The sequence below is a fragment of the Vitis vinifera genome, chromosome 19 (assembly GCF_030704535.1).
Source record: "Vitis vinifera cultivar Pinot Noir 40024 chromosome 19, ASM3070453v1".
Lineage (NCBI taxonomy): Eukaryota > Viridiplantae > Streptophyta > Magnoliopsida > Vitales > Vitaceae > Vitis > Vitis vinifera.
In genome coordinates, this window is record NC_081823.1 from 24,077,742 (window position 1) to 24,091,433 (window position 13,692).

Below are 13,692 nucleotides of genomic sequence, written 5' to 3' on the forward strand. Positions count from 1 at the left end.
GTTTATGCTTGAGAATCTTAACCATTAAACCAATTAGTCACTTAACCCTGGTTTGTTATCATCAAAACCCGATTAGAAGAACCCTTGGGCTAACAGAAACAAACCTTGGAGATGGTTTCTACACCTTCCTAATAGATGAGGACCCTAGATCCTACAAAGAAGCTATAACTTCTCTTGATGAACCATTCTAAAAGAAGACCATTAACAATGAAATCAAATCAATCATGTATAACCATACATGGGAGTTAGTAGATTTAACTCATGGTCGAAAGACTATTGGTTGTAAGTGGATCTTTAAAAGAAAGTTAAAACAAGATGTGTCCATAGAGAAGTATAAAGCTTGTTTAGTTGCCAAAGGCTTTAAACAAAGGAATGATGTAGATTACTTTGACACCTTTGCCCTTGTGACTAGAATAGCATCGATTAGAGTATTGATCACTCTAACTTCCATTTATAATTAGGTGACACACCAAATGGATGTTAAGATTGTATTCTTGAATGGGGATTTGGAATAGGAAATTTATATGGAACAACCTGAGGGTTCTATAGTTCTAGAGAAGGAGAAAGGGGTGTGTAAGTTGGTTAAATCACTATATGGGTTAAAACAAGTTGCCAAAAAGTTTGATCATGTGTTAGTAACGAATGGATATTCTATTAATGATGCTGATAAGTGTATCTACAGCAAGCATGATAATAACACATGTGTAGTCATATGCCTTTATGTTGATGACATGTTGATTTTTGGAATTAGCTTAGAGGTTGTGTGTGAGACCAAGAAATTCCTAAGTTCTAAGTTTGATATGAAAGACCTAGGAGAGGCAGAGATGATTCTAGGAATTAAAATAACTAGAACACTTAATGGGCTTAAACTTTATCAAGAACACTATGTTGAAAAGATCCTAAGGAATTTTGAACACTTTGATTGTAAACCAGTGTCAACGCCTTATGATCCTAGGTCACAGTTGAAGAAAAATAGAGAACATAGTGTTGCCCAAATAGAGAATGCTCAGATCATAGGGAGTCTAATGTACTTAATGAACTGTACTAGACTTGACATTGCTTATGCAGTAGGTAGATTGAGTCGGTACACCCAAAGTCCTAATTAGGACCATTGGACTATTGTTTGTAGAGTCCTTAAGTATTTGAGAGGCACCATTAACTATGGTTTGTGCTTTAGTGGATTTCCAAATGTCCTTGAAGGATTTAGTGATGCAAATTGGATCTCGGATTCAGATGAGATGAAATCCACTAGTGGATATGTTTTCATCCTTGGTGGAAGTGTAGTTTCTTGGAAGTTTGCCAAGAAAACTTTCATTACTCAGTCTACTATGAAGGCTGAGTTTATTGCCTTAGAAAAGACAAGTTCTGAGGCAGAGTGGCCTAGAAACCTCTTAGTAGATATCCCTTTATGGACGAGACCAATCTCATCTGTGTCTATGCGTTGTGATAGCCAAGCTGCAATTGCTAAGGCTAAGAATAAAATATTTAATGGGAAGAACAAGCATATACGCCTAAGGCACAATATTGTGCGATAACTACTTGAAACAAGGGTTATATCCCTAGAATTTGTGAGGTCATAGTTGAATTTGGTCGATCCTTTGACCAAACCACTAAATAAGAAACTAATGGAAGAAACATCGAGGGAGATGGGGCTTATACCTATTACAAAAATCAAGAGTGGTGGTAACCTAACCTATTAGAATGGAAATTCCATGAAGCAGGTTCATATGGGTAATAACAAATCACTTGTTGACTTGAGGTATTCTATCAACTCTAATTGTATGAGAGTTCATCCCTATGGTGTAGATAGAGTATTCTACATTGATTAAGGTTGAGTGTTTACTCTTAATGAATACCATATTCCTTATGGATGGTATGTTTAATGTAGAACATACTTAATGGATTCACCTATATGAGAGTGGAGGTTGGGTCGCTTCCTATGAGAACTAGGCAGATTCTTTGGAACTCTCATGAATATCTATGCAGGGAACATGGCTTATTTGTGCCATCCCATTTTGTACAACTTTTAGTGTAGTTGAGAAAACCAATGTGGATAAAAGTCCCTTGATTTATATCGAGAAACATTGGTTCATAGAAATTTATTTTCACCATGTTTTGTGATTCAATACTTATTTGTCCTAAGACCGGTTCATAGCCTTTGGGTACCAGTACTAATGCATTGGATTCTTTTTTCCTCCTAAAAAAAAATAAAAAATAAATAAAAGTAAAAATAAAAATAAAAATCATGTTTACACTATTGTGGGGGATGGTGGGAAGAGTGTAAATAATTTTTATTTTATTTTATAGTCTTATATTTTTAGGAAGAATCCCATTGGGAATTATTTTTATTTTATTTTATTTTATTCTATTAGTCTTATATTTTTTGGATGATTCCTATTGAGATTGTGCTAGCGAAGTCCCATTCCATTTATAAGTAGAATCCCCTTCCACTTTGAGTCATGTTCTGATTACAAGTAGAGTCTCATTGGGACTGTGTTAGTGGCCTATAAAAGCAAGTTACCCCTCACTCTCTAAATACGGATACCAATTTTTCAGATAATTTTTCATAGAATTGTTTAGAGAGTTTTTCAGAGAGTCTTTTCATACATTTATTTAGAGGAATTTTTTTAAAACCTGAGTTGTACACATCTCGCTTACAGAGTGCACCCAAGGCGAGATCTGGCTATTGAATCCTGGAAGTAGACCACTGGTTCCCTAGTGCATCGATTTCATCTTCGAGGAGGGTGGATCTATTTCAAGAACAGTGTTTGTCACGCCTCAATCAATAAGTTTTTTTTTTCTTATCAATTTTGTTCTTTGTTTGTGTCTTTTGAGCTAGTCATTTATTTCCATACCCTTAAAACCAACATGGAATGCAGTGGAATTTGGTTGGGTACCACCAGTAAGGCTTGTGAACAAGAATAATAGATCAACTAAGGAAAATCGAGCCCAAATTAGAATGAGACAAATTTGATAATGAGGTTAATGAAGCCAATGTTATCACACTCAGATTTCAAACTTACTAATTAATACTCAAAATACAAAATTAATACTCTTAAAACTCAACAGATAAGAATAAATGTTAAGTTTCAAGTAGATTTTTATGCAAAATAAAGTTGTGAAAACCTGTTATACAAAAGTATATATCCCGTGATAAACATTTGAAACCATTAATTAACAAAATATAATTTGTTTCACGTAAAAAAACTTGTACAATATTACTTTATACATACCAAAACCCCATGGTTTACTAAGCTAAAAGTGCACAAAAACAAACATAAGATTATTTCATTTCTTCAAAATGATTTAGTCTTCCTATGGTATAAAGATAAAAGTCTCAAAAGACTTTAAACATGAGCAAAACAACATCCAATCAACAACATATCCAAAACTCAAGCATTAACTCCAACAAGTGTCTTTTGACATGCATTTAAAAGTGGAAGGGATGGGGTGAGTTCACAACTCAGTAGGAAAGTTTATAATCATCCTATGTATATCTTTTTAAAAAAATCATTGTATTAAACATATAACAACATGTGTGATAAAATTTTACAATCATTAACAGATATGCAATAATGTTAAATATGTGTGCGTATTGTTGATGATTTTATCTCTTCTTTGCTTGATCCATTTTCTCACATATGATAAGCTGCTAATCCCCACCAATGCATATATCATCAATCAATGCTCTAAAAGATGGTTGACCAGAATTAATGACTATTCTGGGACTACCATCCAAGGACATGTCTTACCCCTTGTCTTTTAGAACTCATACCCAAGGTAAGACCAACCTTGTGTCTTTAGGGACTAAAACCCAAGGGTATGACCAACCTTATACACCCATATTGGAGTGCCTTCCTCGAGGGCTTTAGGGATTTTCACCCAAGGACCCATGATTCCATATAAATAATATATCTAAGTATAATACTACAGCTTCTTATGGATAATTTCCACTATCAATCTCTCTTTTAAATGTTATCTACCATTGCTTCATATCATTCTTGCAATGTAACCACACCATGAACCATGTCCACAATACCGAAGTTGTGATTCCTCATACCAACACATATCCAAACATCATGGCAACATTTTAACATAATGATGCAAATACACTATGAACACCACGACACATTGAAATACTTTATAAAACATGTTAAATATAAGGATTTTCAATAAATGCTTAAAGGAAAGAAAGCAAAGATGCACAATAGAATGATATAAAATTCCCTACCTTACACTAACTTCTCTTTTTCAATTCTTCTATATTGACGACCCTTAACTATTATAAGGAATTGTAATAAAATAACATAATTTAGGTTTCTCAACCATTAAGATTACTTAGTTAAGGATTATGACATTTTTCCCTTTTTGCTAGTTTCAACAATTTAATGCTGATAACTTTAATTTCCACGTTCTCTAATCTATAACCCTACAAGTTTTTAAGTCAAACTTAAGGTAAATAAACAATCTTTCCTATAGATACTTATATTCCCCAACTAATTAGTATGCTCTAATTATTCTAATTATCATTCAACTCAACCAATAGCATGCTTCAAGCATATATATAAGCCTAATTAATCACATGATTTATCAATCTATTTTTCAATTAAAACAAACATGCTAATTCTTCCTTTAAAGTATACTTAAACTAAAATGTTTAAAACCCTAATTAATTTTAATTTATAATTAAAACATGATTATAACTAATTAAATTCAGATTTCAAATAAACTTTACCATTAATTTGCTTCAAAAGATTATTTGGAAATCAAATCTACCAAAATCAATAATCTTGTCTTCTTCATCATCTTGATTCCTTCACTTTATTTCTCTAACTTTTCTGTCTAGACCCACTTGATTTCTATAAAGAATGGGCTAAAAATGAAGGCTAGCAACCCTTATGTAGTGTCTTAAAGAAAGCATGAGGTGGCTAGCACTAAGGTTGCCACTAACCAAAATTTTCCATATTGTAATTTAGTTCTACTAGTGATATTTTATGCTTTTTACACCTACCGATCAATCCCTCAAGCCTTCTTAATTAAAATTAATCCCCATGGAACTAATACACATGCTTAAGCCATTAATTAATCATAATTAACCTTAATCAAAGTTTAATTTATAATTAAATATGATTAGTGCTAAACTAGCTAGTTTTAGCCTCTAATTAAACATACTTGAGGTTAAGTACTAAAATAGTTATTATTATTTATTTCACTACTACCAAGTATTAACAATGCAAATGCACTTTACTGTATTTTCAATGATATGAGTTGTGATGAGTTTCAAATGAAGACAATGTATAATATATGCTAAAGAAGCCTAGGAGATTCTAGCTATCACACATGAAGGCAATTCTACTGAGAAATTTCCCAAAATTCAAACATTGGCCTCTAGAAGTGGTTTAAGCTATTGACTCTCTTGGTGTGGATGATTGGTGGGATATCTTAAGAATTTTGCGATATCTCTTCCCTTTTCTAACAAGTTGAAGAGTATGGCCCTAAAGGAACAAGTAGAATATGAAAATGAAATTAAACCTATGTTAACCAGTGCTAAAGTAGTCATGCTTGCTGAAAAAATTCAAAAAATTTGTTAAACTACAAATTAAATGAAATTTTCAAGGAAGATTCTAAAAAGAGAAAAAGAATTGTCACTAATGAAAAAGGGAAAAAAATGGTTCAACTAAAAATAGCCAACTAAATTTTTTAATCATGGGAAATGGTAAAGAACACATTGCTACTAATTGTCTTTGCCTTAAAAGGAAGAAAAGAGTCATAGAAGTGACTTAATTTAAGTCTAACGACTTTAAGTCATATGACATAAGTGAGAGGATGACTTAAGCATGTTCATTTTCACAACCATTATTAAAGCATTGCCCTAAAATTAATGAAAGAAAACATGATATATTTTTTTTGTACGGATGTTGATGATTGTGATGATATTGAAACTACATATTTTGTATTATATGATGAATGCTTAATACTTATGAAAATTCCTATTTGAAAAAACAATTAAAGAATACAGATTTTAATATTATTAGCCTAAAATCACCAAAAAAAAAAAATCTTTGTGGGAAAAGATATAGTCTCTAGAAACTGAGTGCAATAATTTGATTAACTTAAATATAAAACATTATCATTTGAGTTTGAGACTCTTAAGAAAGACGTAGCTAGTTAAAATGAGATATTTTACTCTAATACTAAAAGGTTAGATGATTTGCTTTTTATAAGAGGAAATCATCTCATGACAAGAGAAGTTTAGGATACATTAATCAATCTATTACACAACTCTTGTAAAGCCTACAGAGACACTTCCTTGTGAGGAGAGTCTTTCAAGGACCTTTGTCAAATGTGTTCTATGTCATAGGTTTGGACATTATCAGAGTAAGTGTTATAAAGATATTCAATAATTAAGTTTTAAACTCATGTGAATTAGTTAGTGAGTTCAATTCTCTTAGTAATCAGATCCTGAATATCCATAAGGATAAGAAGTCTCATTTTAGGTCTAAGAAAAGTCAATCTAGTATTACTCCCAAAGTTAGGCAAGTGTGGGCTAGGAAAGGTGATCTCACAGTATAGTAGTCATCACTATACTTACAATTAGAGCCCCTAAGTAGTGATTGATTTTGATAATGAGAATTTTAGGCACATGACTAGAGATAAACCATTCTGCACCTCCTTTGAGAAGGTTAAGGGGGTTAATGTTACCTTTGGTGGTGGGAGTGTAGTTTCTGTAAAGATAAAGAAATTATTACCTTAACTATTATCCTAAGCTTAAGACTGGGACACATTTAGCATAAGGATCTTATTAAGGTTGTCAATAATAAATTAGTTTGAGGAGTCCCTAAGCATAGTAAATCCAATAACCCAATTTGAGGCAAGTGTTTAAAAGGAAAACAAGTTTAAAAGTTCCATACCATGTTGGATGAATTCTCCACCTTTAATCCATAGATTTTCTACACATGGACCTCATAAACCCAATAAGGATAAAGAGTATTCTTGGTTAAAAAGTATGTTCTGGTGTTAATAGATGACTTCTCTAGGCATATATTTGTTGCATTTCTTACAAAGAAGCCAAAAGCATTTGACTACTTTAAAGTCATTTGTACTAGATTTAGGGGGAAAGAATTGACAATTTTGAGTTTGACTACTCTTGCCAAAGTCAAGGTATTGAACATGAATTCTTTATTCCTACAACTCCTCACTTAGGGAAGCTAACAGGAAGAATAGAGTGTTCCAAGACCAACAGTAGGTTAACTACACATTTTTTATTGAAGCCTTAAATGCACCCTATTGCACATCCAATAAGGTTCTACTTAGGCTAGGTACAATTGATTACTACTCAAAAAGTGTTATTTGATATCTTGTAATTAACTCTTTTAAACACTTTTGAGTAGTAGTTATTGTCTTTTAACTCAATTAACATATTAAGGACCCTTGCAATCAATTCTAATAAAATTGTGTTAAATTTTGGTGTTTTGATAGCTTTTTGATCACCAAAGCAATCCAAGATTGAGGAGAGCTGTATATAGTTCATGGCAAAGCTTTTGGAAGCTCAAATTCATGAAGAAACCAAGCTTTGGAGCCTCATAGTCCTTTTCCAAAGTCGTTCAAAGTATGCAAGGAAAGAGCACTGGAGAAAGGAAAAACAGAGTGAAGAAAACAGAGGACAGTAGCTGCAGTCTTCTTTCGCACTTTTGGAGCACTTCCCGAAGTCCATTTTCTACATGTTATATACCATTTCAAAGCTCAGGAAGTCAATAATCCAATGCTTCAAACGGTGTGCGATTCGAAGTTGAAACGAAGGAGTTACAGCCATCGCAAGTAGATCACTCTAAGTTGAAGAAAGCATTTTGCAAAAGTGTTGCGGAATCACCCTTTTGTTGCGAAATGATTTCGCAACCTTTTTGTACAGTGTTGTGGATTTCCTCCTGAAGTTGCCCGATATATGCTGCAAGTTGGAAGCTGAGCACCTCAAGATGAAAGTCAACTTCGCAGCCCTGCGAGAATAACCGTTTGCTGCGAAGTAATTTCGCAACCCTTTGTGTGCATCTGCGAAATCTCGCAGACCTCGTTTTCACCTGCGAAATGGTCCTTAATGCTTCCCGATATTTGTGCACCGACTCTTTTAGATCTTTTTTTTAGATATTTTTGTATAAATTTCCATTCTTCTCCTTGTAATCCACCAACCATAAGATTTCTTAGTTAGGAAGGTTGGAAAAACGTCTCTATATATATTCCCTTGCATCCAATGTAATAGAGAATCATGTAATATAGAAAGATATATAGATATATCATATATAGAATCAACGAACAGAGCACTTGCTCTGTTTTTCATATATATTCTTGTTTTCTCGTTAGTTTTCTTGCTAGCCAAACATTCTCTAAGGATTTTTCCTCAGATGATGAGAGGCTAGGCTCTTTGTCTCTTGGAGTGAGGAAAGCCGGGTAAGTTTCCGCATGCATAAATTGGAAGTTTTGTTGTTTTAGTTTTTAATGAAGAGAAAGTGTGACCCGTTAATGGTTTTTATCTTTTTAGTTAACTTAAAACGCCTTTAAATCACCTGAGCCAACACTTGGTAAGGCAAGTGATCTCTGTCCATGGAGATTCACTAGTTTATCTCTTGCGAGCTTTTGGGAGGTGGTTTGAAGGTAGGATTTTCTAGAATAGCCAACACTTGGTAAACTTTTGGACTCTAAGGAGACATCCATTAGTTATCTCTTGCGAGCTTTTGACGGGTAATCCAAGGTTAAAGATCATCTTGAATGACAAGTGCTAGGTGAGAGGCATGAGCCATTGCAAAGTGCATCAGTGAGAGGGATTTAGTGTTTGAACCCATTAATGGGAAGCATCTGTACAACACCGGTTGGAGAAGGAACTATATGTTAATTCTCTAATGCGAGGAAAAGAAACAAGTGACCGAAACTCTCCTTTTTGTATGAGGAACCTGAGCCTAGTGATCTAAACTCTAAGAAACATTTTTCTTTGTAAGTAAAATCAGTTACTATTTTTGGTTAGTTTAAAACCGAACTTTTTTTCATTCAAACATCTTTATGTTTTCTTTTAAAGCTAACCTTGAAATGAAAAGGCACCAATTCAGCTTTGAATTAATATCATTTGCAAAGTGAAAACCCATCCCAGTGAACGATCCTAGAGCCACTATGCTATAGTAGCTTTGTCTTTGCTACCCTAGTATATGGTGTAATAGGTTATAAATTTTGTTGATTACTCCCTCAATCAAGGAGCACCAGCTGGACACGAATCAGCTGAGACACCAATTGGGCACGAATCAAATGGCGCCGTTGCCAGGGATGGTGCCACTTTACATTGATATCACATTTTCAGAGTACTTGTGATCTTCATCACAAGTTTGGTGACTTTTCTTTTCTTTTTACTAACTCTTTTTATTTCTTTATTATTCATATTTTAGTATACCTTTTATTTAGTTTTTAGTTTACCTTAATTTTCTTTCTTTGAATTGTTTTTCTTTTGTTTTCTTTTGTGTTCTCTGTTTTTAATTCACAAATTGCTAGTTGTGCATGCCATATTGAATACAAGATAGCAGAGGAAGCCATGAACTTCATGAGTTATGTGGCTAAAGTTTCAAGAAGATGGGATGAACCAAATGCTCGAGATATGGGAAGAATGATGTCTCAACCTAATGCTAAGGGTGAGATGTATATTTTAAATGACGGCATAGACATGAAGGTAAAGATTGCAGCTGTGGAAAGGAGATTGGAAAAGCTAGAAATGACGAATATGCAACCAGTGCAAGCCATCTCTCAAACACCATTGCAAGCTATGTCTTGTTCCATTTTTCGATCATATGAGCACTTGGTGGATGAGTGTCCTACCATTCCAGCCGAGAGGGAAATGTTTGGTGATTGCAACACCTACAATTCCAATTGGAGGGACCATCCAAATTTCTCTTGGAAACCACAGCCGCCTCAGTACAAGCAACATGTTCAAGCACTTCCGCAAGCCTCAAGCCTTGAACAAGCTATGGTGAATCTTAGCAAGTTCGTGGGAGACTTTGTTAGAGCTCAGAAATCCATCAATGCTCAGCTTAATCAAAGAATTGACAATGTAGAGAGTTCATTGATTAAAAGGATGGATGGAATGCAAAATGATATATCCCAAAAGTTTGATAATATCCAATACTCAATTTCAAGGCTCACAAATCTCAACACAATGCAAAAGAAAGAAAACTCTCCTTCTCAACCTTATCAAAATTCCAAGGGCATCCATGTAGTGGAGGCTCAAGAGGAAGAATCTTCAATGGTGAAGGAAATTAAAACAGTTATCACTTTGAGTGGTAAAGAGGTTGATCTGCCCACATGCAAGCTAGAGCATAAGGTAGAGAGTGAAACAGAGAAAGAAAATAGGGAGGAAATCAAAGGAAAGAAAAAGGGGAAAAGCATAGAGAAAGATGGCTATGATGTTAATGTACAAAGAGAACCACAGAGGATAGTCATCAAGGAAGAAATGATGAAACACATGCCTCCACCTCTTCTCCAAGCTTTGTATAGGAAAATCATACAAACCAAGTCTCAAGTGAAGGATGCAAACTTCATATGGGATCCGGGCAAGCTAAATTAGGAGCAAATTTTTTGATGGACTTAGTCTTTTTAAAGACTAGCTAGTCCATATCTTTTTGTTTTGTTAATTTCTTGTTTTAATTTTGATTTCAATGCTTTAATTTTGATTTCAATGCTTTAATTCTAGTTTGTTTTGATGTAATATAGGTTTTTGGATGATCAAAATCAAGAGGAATTGCAAAGAAATTGAAGGAAGTCTTTCGGAGCGAAATTGGAGTGAAAACGGAGCAAAAACAGAGCAAAAACAGGGCAAAAACAAGGGTCTGCGAGATTTCGCAGCCTCTGCGAAATCAGCACTTTGCTACAAAACCAGTTCGCAGCCTCAGGCCTCTCTCTGCGAAAATTTTCGCAGCTACGAAACCAATTTTGGCACACGAGTGCCACTTCGCAGCACAGGAGTCCCCATTTCGCAGCTGCGAAACGGCTGCGAACTACCAAAGCATGAAAGATCCCATTTTCGCAGGGAAAGCTCCATTTCGCAAAGGATTTCACAGCTGCGAAGCCACTTTTTGGCACACGAGTGCCATTTTGCAGCACAATTCCCCTCATTTTGAAGCGGCGAAATGAGCTGTGAAATCAATTTTGGGCTGCGAAATCACTTTTGAGCTTTGAAATGGATGCGAAATGATCTCCAAACTTTGAAATGGCTGCGAAATCACCTCCAAGCATCGAAATGGCCTTCAAATTGCGAAATTGACTTGCGAAATGGAGGAAGGTTTGCAAAAACACTTTGCAAAGCCAAGAGAAGTGGCTAAAATGCCATCAGAGCCCCGCAACCATGCATTTGAAGAAGAGAGCCCCGCGCACCCTGGGATCACACACACAGTCTCTCACTCCATTACTGAACTCCTTAAACCATTAAATCCCATAGCTCCAGCTGAGAGCTCCAGTTGAGGAGACTATGCCACCTAAGGAGACTACCAAAACAGAGGCCAAAGTCCTGATCCAACCCATTCAAGAGGCCACCATAGACACATCAGCTCCGCATGACCTTACCATTACTTGATCATCTCTTTATTTTTTGTCTTTACATATTATATTAGTATAGATAATTCCATATTTTGATGTCTTATATTCTGGGATTGGATGTATTACTGATGATTCATCATATATAGGCATCATTTTTTTTTAAAAAAAAAACTTGGCATTTTTTTATTTCCTCTACTCACTAACTCTTTTGTGTTTTTTTGAAACATGTGGTTTCTCCTATATGACTCAGACTACATATCACATGAGGTACCACTTCCTTCCTCCTTATTTTCGATTCAAACATTGAGGACAATGTTCATCTCGGTTGGGGGGAGAGATGAGGAAGTAAGTATTAATTTAAATTTTTATCATACTTAGTTAAATTAGCTACTTTTTGTTTAAATTTTAAAATTTTTGCTTTAAACTCCATGGATATTAAGGATTAACTCTCAAAATTAAATGAGAGAAGTTGAGTTTCAACTTGATTACATGAGTCTTAGAGTTTGTATTATGCTCTTCTAAAAGTTGATGAATTGTTGAAACTCCCATTGCATGCAAACTTATCTCTTCCACCTTAAGCTATTTGCACACACATACATTAGATTCCGGTTATAAGATGTGAAACTATCTCACCCTCTAAGCTTGAGAAATCATAATTTGACACCTTTAACCTCTCTTTAATAGTGTTGGGACTCCTCATAAAGACCAATGAGTCTTTGTAGAAAAAGAAAAAGAAAATAGAATAAACTTCTTTACTTGCCTTGAAACCTGAGCATGGTCCGAAGGGGTGGCGAAAGCCTTTAAAGCCTGGTGCCCTAAGCCTTTATTGGTTGGGAGTCACCGATCCTCTGCTTGTTATATGGGTAAATTGGTTAAGTTTAGTAAGTGAAAAGAATTGTGAATAAGAGGTGCGTTCCTAGCCTATCAAGAGATGGTTAATTTTGCTAAGCTTAAAGAAAGACTTAGGTTGGGGGGAGATGATAGTTATCCATACTATACTCGGAAGCTAATCACATTAACACTTAGCTTTTAGTGGAAGAATTTGATTTGGATCTTTTGAGAGTGGAAATTCTTTTGATGCTTAAACTTGCATAATATCCATTCTTTGTACTCTATGAGCAAGTGAATGCTTTGACAACTCTTATTATAGGTTGAGTTTCACATCTTTATTGATCCATGGATGTCCGTCATGCCACTCAATTATTTTTTGGAGTGATTTGCATGACCTCTTTTATGTATATTATTATGTTTGCTTAGTTTTTCTCTCCTTCATTGCTAAGGGACTAGCAATATGTCGATTGGGGGGAGTGATTACTACTCAAAAAGTGTTATTTGATAGCTTGTAATTAACTCTTTTAAACACTTTTGAGTAGTAGTTATTGTCTTTTAACTCAATTAACATATTAAGGACCCTTGCAATCAATTCTAATCAAATTGTGTTAAGTTTTGGTGTTTTGATAGCTTTTTGATCACCAAAGCAATCCAAGATTGAGGAGAGCTGTATATAGTTCATGGCAAAGCTTTTGGAAGCTCAAATTCATGAAGAAACCAAGCTTTGGAGCCTCATAGTCCTTTGCCAAATTCGTTCAAAGTATGCAAGGAAAGAGCACTGGAGAAAGGAAAAACAGAGTGAAGAAAACAGAGAACAGCATCTGCAGTCTTCTTTCACACTTTTGGAGCACTTCCCGAAGTCCATTTTCTATATGCTATATACCATTTCAAATCTCAGGAAGTCAAGAATCTAATGCTTCAAACGGTGTGCGATTCGGAGTTGAAACAAAGGAGTTACAGCCATCGCAAGCAGATCACTCTAAGTTGAAGAAAGCATTTTGCAAAAGTGTTGCGGAATCACCCTTTTGTTGCAAAATGATTTCGCAACCTTTTTGTACAGTGTTGTGGATTTCCTCCTGAAGTTGCCCGATATATGCCACAATTTGGAAGCTGAGCACCTCAAGATGAAAGGCAACTTCGCAGCCCTGCGAGAATAACCGTTTGCTGCGAAGTAATTTCGCAACCCTTTGTGTGCATCTGCGAAATTTCGCAGACCTCGTTTTCACCTGCGAAATGGTCCTTAATGCTTCCCGATATTTGTGCACCGACTCTTTTAGATCTTTTTTTCAGATATTTTTG